Source organism: Saimiri boliviensis, chromosome X (assembly GCF_048565385.1).
Source record: "Saimiri boliviensis isolate mSaiBol1 chromosome X, mSaiBol1.pri, whole genome shotgun sequence".
NCBI lineage: Eukaryota > Metazoa > Chordata > Mammalia > Primates > Cebidae > Saimiri > Saimiri boliviensis.
Genome location: NC_133470.1, coordinates 62,874,080 through 62,881,968, shown reverse-complemented (window position 1 = coordinate 62,881,968; position 7,889 = coordinate 62,874,080).

Here is a 7,889-nt window from a genome sequence, read left to right as displayed (position 1 = left end):
GGGCAAATGGCAGTATTAAACTCAAATATATCATTATTAATTCTAAATTTAAATTGACTAAATTCCCCAATTCAAAGACAGACAGCCAATTTGGACAAAAAACTAAAACTGTATGCTGCATCCAGACCCATCTCACATTCAAGGATACACAAAGACTCAAAACAAAGGATGGAGAGAGACTTACCAACTAACCAGAGAGCAAAAATAAATAAATAAAAAGCAGAAGCTACAATTTTTGCCTCTGATAAAATAGTATTTAAAGCAACAAAGATCAAAAGAAGCAAAGAAGGACATTATATAATGATAAGAGAATCAATGCAACAACAAGAAGAGTTAAAGGTCCTAAATATATACGCACCCAATACAGGAATACCCAGACATACAAGACTTATAAAGAGACTTAGACTCCCACACAATAATAGTGGGAGACTTCAACATTAATATTAGACAGATCAATGAGACAGAAAATTCACAACGATATCCAGGACTTGAACTCAGATCTGGAACAAGTAAACGTAATTAACATTTATAGAACTCTCCACTTTACACAAAATATACACTCTTATCAGTACCACATCATATCAACTTAGAAGTTTAAACGAAATGTTGGTTGGCTCCTTGTTACTCTCTTCCCTCATTTTCTTTCATGTCTCCATTATTAAAGACAATTATAGGCATACCCATATTTAGACTGCATTCTAGCCCGGGCATCAAAGCAATACCCCCATTCTCTCTCCCTCTTCCTCTTTCTCTTTCTTCCTCTTCTTTATACTTAAAAAAAAAAAAAAAAAAAAAAAAAAGAGGTGAGACATCTCCATGGGGGGGGCGGGATTGAACCTCCCACAAACCTCCAATAGTAGGGGAGGTGAGAAATTCCCAATAAAGAAAATTGAGCCTCACCCCAAAAGGCAAGACATTTCCAGTAAGAGAAATTGAGCCTCATCCCAAAAGGCAAGACATTTCTGGTAAAAGAAATTGAGCCTCACCCCAAAAGGTGAGACACTTCTGGTAAGGGAAATTGAGCCTTATCCCAAAAATGAGAAATACCCCAAGTAGGGTAGCAACAATAATATTTTCCCTAATAATTCCCTAGGATTAATGTTAAAATATTAGAATAATAATGAAGGGACCAAAAACAAACAAGCAGCTGCTGTCCCAGACCTTTCTCCTATCCTTGTTGTCCCCTCATAACCCTGCCTCTTGGCAATCAGCCCAAGAGCCCACTCACTACCAGCCTGAGTACCCTTCCCTGTAAGGACTTCAACGCGAGATAGAGGAATGTTTTAAAAAAAAAAAAAATATTCAGAACTTCCCTTTCCCGTCTTCTGGGGGAAGACAGAGGCATGCTCTGCAGAGCTGCTACGGGAGCCTAGGAATGTGAACAACCCCCACCCCACAAAACGTTCCTACAGCAGATCAAAAATTTCCTGCCAGGCCGGGCGCGGTGGCTCAAGCCTGTAATCCCAGCACTTTGGGAGGCCGAGGCGGGTGGATCACAAGGTCAAGAGATCGAGACCATCCTGGTCAACATGGTGAAACCCCGTCTCTACTAAAAAGACAAAAAATTAGCTGGGCATGGTGGCGCGTGCCTGTAATCCCAGCTACTCAGGAGGCTGAGGCAGGAGAATTGCCTGAACCCAGGAGGCGGAGGTTGCGGTGAGCCGAGATCGCGCCATTGCACTCCAGCCTGGGTAACGAGTGAAACTCCGTCTCAAAAAAAAAAAAAAAAAATTCCTGCCTAAGACCCCTGGAGGGACAATAACACCACAGTACAATTCACCGAAAAAACATGCAGGAAAATATGGTGCTCTAGGTCTTGAGGATCCTCTTGGGCAGGGAATGTTAGAATTTCATTTTGTCACTAACAATTGGCCAAATATTAACGAGAAAAGGGAGGGAGGGAGAGAAGGAAACTAGAAAGATGAACCTGTAAAAGCTTCTAAAAGAGAGAGTAAAAAAAAAAAAGAAAAGAAATCCTAGAGGAGACTGACAGAGGGAACAGAGGAAGTCAGAGAGAAAGAGACAGAGAGACAAAGAGTCAGAGAGAGAGAGAGAGAGAGAGAGAGAGAGAGAGAGAGAGAGAGAGAGAGAGAGAGGAAGATACAGAAGCAGTAGAGAAAGCAATGTGTGCTATTCTTTTACCAGCCAGGGTAAATTTAAAACCTGTAATTGATAATTGAAGGTCTTCTCCTCAATGGGATTCTTAAACCCTGTTGTTCCCAATCCTATTACTTTTACAATCACCAGTAGTTTACATGAATAGGTTTAAAAGATGCCTTCTGAGCTTGTCCATTGGAAGAAGACAGCGAGATCTATTTGCCTTTGAGTGAGAAGATCCTCACTCCAGTTGAAAATAGCAATACCAATGGACAGTCTTACCCCAAGGGTTTTTGGAGTCTCCGTCTATGGAGACTCTTACACCCTAAAAATAAAGCCCTTATACAAAAAGCTCACGCAAGACAGGCTAAACTCCCTGATTTGGCAATTACCAGAAATCCAACAAGTGGAAAAATTACCTCCTTAAGCAGGCATTCCGTCTTTTTCTCAGTGTAAACAAGGGCGTAGGCTTAGAAATACTTGCCCAAAGGCACAGAGGCCACTGGCAACTGGTAGCCATCCTATCAAAAATCCTTAACCCAGTAACCTGTGGATGGCCCAAATGCATTAGGGGACAACACTTACTTACAAACTTTGCTAATAGTTAGCAGTGTAACATGTATTATCCTAATTTCTAATCTTGTGGCTTTAGGCAGTCTAGTCCACAGGCAAAAAGAAGTTTGATTTGAAAAAGAACAGTTATCACCTTTGGAAAAAAAAAAAGACAATTTATGTAAAAAGAATCTTATACGGTAAATTCTTGTCCTAAAATAAATTAACGGGCTGTTTAAAGAAGAGGAATTTACGCAAGAAATGTTGTATACTGTTTACAAGTCAGAAAGTTGAAAATTGTGAAAGTTGTAAAAAATGTTATAAAAGGGAATTTATGCAAGAAATTAGCGTATAATTTAAAAGTAATTAGACCTACTAACTGTAAAACTATTAAACAGTTTCTGTGTAAGACGTGTAAGGAAAATAAAATATACTTTTGGTAAAAGGATTATAAGGAGGCATAAGAATGGATTTCTACCTACATTTCAAGAAAGGTAAGTATGTGTGTGTGTGTGTGTGTGTGTATGTGTATGTATTCTGAATGTTTAGGCAAGTTTTAAAATGTTAATTATAAAGGAAATTCTGTGTGTAAACATACTGGCTAATGGTAAAAAAGTATCAAAATCACAACAGTCTTTTTTTTGTTTCTTAAGGCACTAACCTGTCCTTTAACAAAAATAATACAGGGTTAAAAAGAGTCTATAAAAATCTTACCTTATGGTCAGACATTAAAATTGGCTAAATATGTCTAAAAGGTTTCATTAAAATTGAGTTTAACATTAATAGCACACTAATGTAAAGATGAAAGTTAGCTTATCAGGTATAAAATCATACAGGAAGCACTGTCAAATACAAAATGGTGTTTGCTTTCTTTGGCCATAAAACTAACAAAAATAGGTGCTAAAGAGAGTTCAGAAGGAAAATGGATATTCCCAGACCAGAGAGAAATGTTATCCAAATCCCTTATGAGGGGAATCTGCTTCCATCTGTATCTAGAGACCCATTGGGCACCCCAAGCCATGTGTGATGCAGTCTTCAGAGTTTACGGGTGCATAGGAATTTATACCCTGGCCAAACAGGTTACAGTCAGCTTCTTAGTATGTAAAAAAACTAATATACTATATTAAAAAAAAAAAAAAATCACCTCTCAGGGGAATGAATCCAGGCTTAAGGCCATTCCAAAGTATCCAGATTAATTACACAAACAAGCCTCCAATTGATCATCTAAAGTGTTTATTGATTCAGATAGGACTTATTTTACTGCACATATGACTGGGAAATTAGCCCAGGTACTGGATATAAAATGAAAATATCATACTCCCTGACACCCACCTTCATTAGGGAAAGTAGGAAGGCTTATTACCTTAAGAGTCTGAACTGCTCCCCAAAAAGACATTCTACTACTGATCTCCCTACATATGAAACAAAAAAATCAGTTTATATACTTGATTTATCTTCCACTTTCCCTTCCCTCAGAACCAAAGGTCTTTTAGGGCAGGTGCCACCCCTGGAGTTTCCAGCACACCAGCATCAGCCTGGGGACCATGTCCTTGTCAAAAGTTGGAGAGAAGGAAAAGCTCAAACTGGCCTAGGAAAGACCATGCCTGGTGTTCGTAACTACTGAGACTGCAGTACAGACAGGAGAAAAAGGATGGACTCATCACAACCAAGTCAAAAAGGCATCACTTCCCCGCTCAGCAATCAGGGGCCATATTCCCAGGGGAAAGACTTACCAAACTAAAGCTAAAAAAATTTAACTCTCTATTAATGTAACAAAGTCAATTTTGACTCAAGCTGTTACATTTGATGCTTGCCTTATTACGCCCTGTGGGGACTTGCCAAGTCAGACAGCTCTCTTCTTCAGAAAAATACCTGTTTTTCCTGGTTCTCCTCAGACTGGACATTAGTGAATTAGGATCATTTAGTCTTCGAAGATTTCAATAAAGACCCCATTGTCAACCTCGAGTCTTGCTCCCTGGATACAGAGCTTTTATGCTGTAGTTGGTTCAACGTTTTGTGGACCACTAAAGAGCAAGAATGAACCGCCCCAACTAGTACTTGTAGTTTCTTAAAATTATGTACTCATTTTACTAGTTACTGCTCCCCATTGTAAAACAGATTACTGTCTCTGTTCTCTAGAGTTCTTCCCCTTTATTAAGCTGTTTCTATGGTATAGGAGCATAAGTCTCAGGAAAGGACCCCATAGATTCCTTTAAAATGTGCTTTATTGCCTCCTCTCCTCCTGCACCCCTTCTCCCTCTCCTAAGTTTTCCACTAACAAAACCTCCTTTCACCATCTACCCAAGGATAAAACCAAAGTAATTGTAGAGGTTAGAGATTTAAAACAAACTATGGCAACTGAAACAGGGTATCCGGACACAAATGCTTGGCTGGAATGGATTAGATATTCTGTTTCCAAGCTAAACGAGTGACTATTACACTTGTGCGACAGGCAGGCTAGAGACCCAGATTGTCCCCTTTCCATGTGGGTAGGCCTCTCACGGACTGGGAATGAGCTGTATGGTAGCTCTCTTCCGGAACCCCACAGCCTGGAGAGAGGTGTCATGCAAGACTCTTTCACTGTTGTTTCCTGAGGTTAAGAGCCCTGCAGGTCAGTCCCCAAGGGCCATCTGGCCTCCAGCCTCTGATGTACCTCGTGCCTTTCACAACAGGGGGAAAAGTTGACATTCCTTGAAGACTTAACAGGGTATAGTAAAACCAAGACTTTTCAGGAGCTTCTCAATCAATCTGCCCTTGTTCATCCCCAAGCAAATGTGTGGTGGCATTATAGGGGACTATTGCTGGGTACTCTGCCAAGTAACTAGAGCAGCATCTGTGCTCTAGTCTCCTTGGCCATCCTTTTCACCCTAGCATTCCGTCAACACGATAAAAAAAAAAAGGAAAAGAAAAACTGTAGAAAAACAGAAGTACCTCACATGGGTCCTTTAACTCCCATGTTTACATAAACACTACTGGAGTTACCAAATACATTTAAAATCCGAGATCAAATAGCTGCAGGATTTAAGTCAGTATTTCATAGGTAATAATTAATAAAAATTAAATAAATTACATCTGTTATGATCAGCAGCAGTTTATTAATTACACCAAGGATGCTGTCAATGGGATAGCAAAACAACTAAGCCAAGATATGTTAAGGAAGTTTTAAGAGAAAAAAAAAAAAACTGTAAAAATTTAAGATGGGGGATCGTTACAGTGAACCCCAAGTTTCTCTTAAAAAAATCAGTATGTATGTTCAGCTCTCTTATTCTTTAATTCTCTACTTTAGTTTAACTTCCTTGTAATTCCAGTAAACAACCTTCTCTACCTGTTCTAATCAGTAGTTCACATCTGTTTCCCCAGCCCCAGCTCCGTCCTGACTCATCCAGGTCACCTGCTCCGGTCACCTTCTTTGAGCTAGGTCACCCCAGCTACCTGCTCTGACCCACCCATAACCTTCCTTCCTGCCAAAACACCCACCCTGCCACTCCAGGTCGGACCCCTGCTCTCTTTAAAATAGCCAATTTAGTATAGTTTGTGCAGTCTAATCCTAGCCAATAGGGGAATGACACAGCAGTAGGGAGGACCCCTGTCAGGCATAGTACCCCTTCCCCCGCTTGTCCAAACGTGCTGCCACCATTGCTCCATCCGTGAGCCACACCCTTCTATGGAAGTAAACTGCCTGGCTGAGAGGATTTATCTTCAAGTGCTATTTCTTTTGCAGCATCGAAATTTTACTTATAACATCAGGAGGCTAAGGCAGGAAAACCTGGGTCGGGGACGTTGGAGTGAGCCGAGATCGTATACTGCACTCCAGCCTGGGTGACAGAGACTCTGTCTCAAAGAAAAAAGCAAGTTTTTAAATACTGTTAATTATTTTCTGGAAGTATTGAGACATCATGTAGTTTATGATGTTCATTTTAATGTGATGTATCAAATTTACTGATTTGTGTATGTTTAATCATCCTTAAATGCAAAAGGTTATCTCCCCATGTGATCATGGAAAAATTATCTCTTTAATTTGTTGAATTCAGTTTCCTGCTATTTTTGTTGAGGGTTTCTGCATCTATGTTCATCAGGGATATTGGCCTGTAATTTTGTATTCTTCTAGTATCCTCATCTGACTTTGGTATCAGATTAATGTTGGCCTCATAAAATGTGACTGGAACTTATTCCCTCCTCTTCGACTTTTACATACAGTGTGAAAAGGATTGGTATTAGCTTTTCTTTAATCTTTTTCTCATTTAGGGAAAAAAAGGGCAGCCCGGTGCCAGCACTTATTTTACATAAACATGCTCTTTGAGGCTGACACAAATCTCACTGATTTTCAATGTGAAAATAAAATGCACAAACTATTCTTGGTGTTATTTCTAAACAGAACTAACATCAGAATCATCTGAATCATCAGAATTGTCTATTTCCGAAGAAAATCTATGCATCTTTGGACAACTGTTCAAGAATGATATTAACATTATGCATAGGAATGCTACATTTTCTAGAATTTGACATTTTCAGTGATTGAAAATTACTATACTTTGTAAATGGAAATACCACTACTATAAATCAAAAGATGTGTTCTGCTTCCAGACTCAATATACTAGAGCAATGTAAAAATAATAAAAGCAAGATATTTCGTAGCAAAGTTATCTTAGGGTAAATGTGGGCAAGTTTGAGGCAAATGAGAAAAGGGTTAAATGTTTGGTAGAATTCAGAAGGAAATCTGCAAGTTCCTGGTTTTCTTTCATGAGAAACTTTCAATTATTGATTCAGCCTTCTTACTCACTATTGGTCTTTTTATTTATTGTTCACTGCTGAATTTTATTGTTTATAAAAATCACCTGTTTTGTTAGTACTATTATTTTTCTAGTCTCATTTATATATACTATAATCGTTGTTATTATCTTCTTTTGGTTCTCTTAGGTGTACCATTAAATTATTTGAGATACTTCTTCTTTGTACTTGTAGGCATTTATTGCTAAACCTTCACTCCTAGAATTGTTTTTTTTTTTTGCATAAGTTTTAGTACTTTGTTTTCATTTTTGTTTCTCTGAAAATAACTTTTAATTTCTTCCTGGAACCACTGATTGACAAGTAATATGTTATTTAATTTCCATGTGCTTGTGAATATTCTGAAATTCCTCATATAATTGATTTCTAGTTTCATACCATTATGGTCAGAAAAGATACTCAATATGATGTCAATCTTTTAAAATTTCTTAAGACTTGTTTTGTGACCTAACATA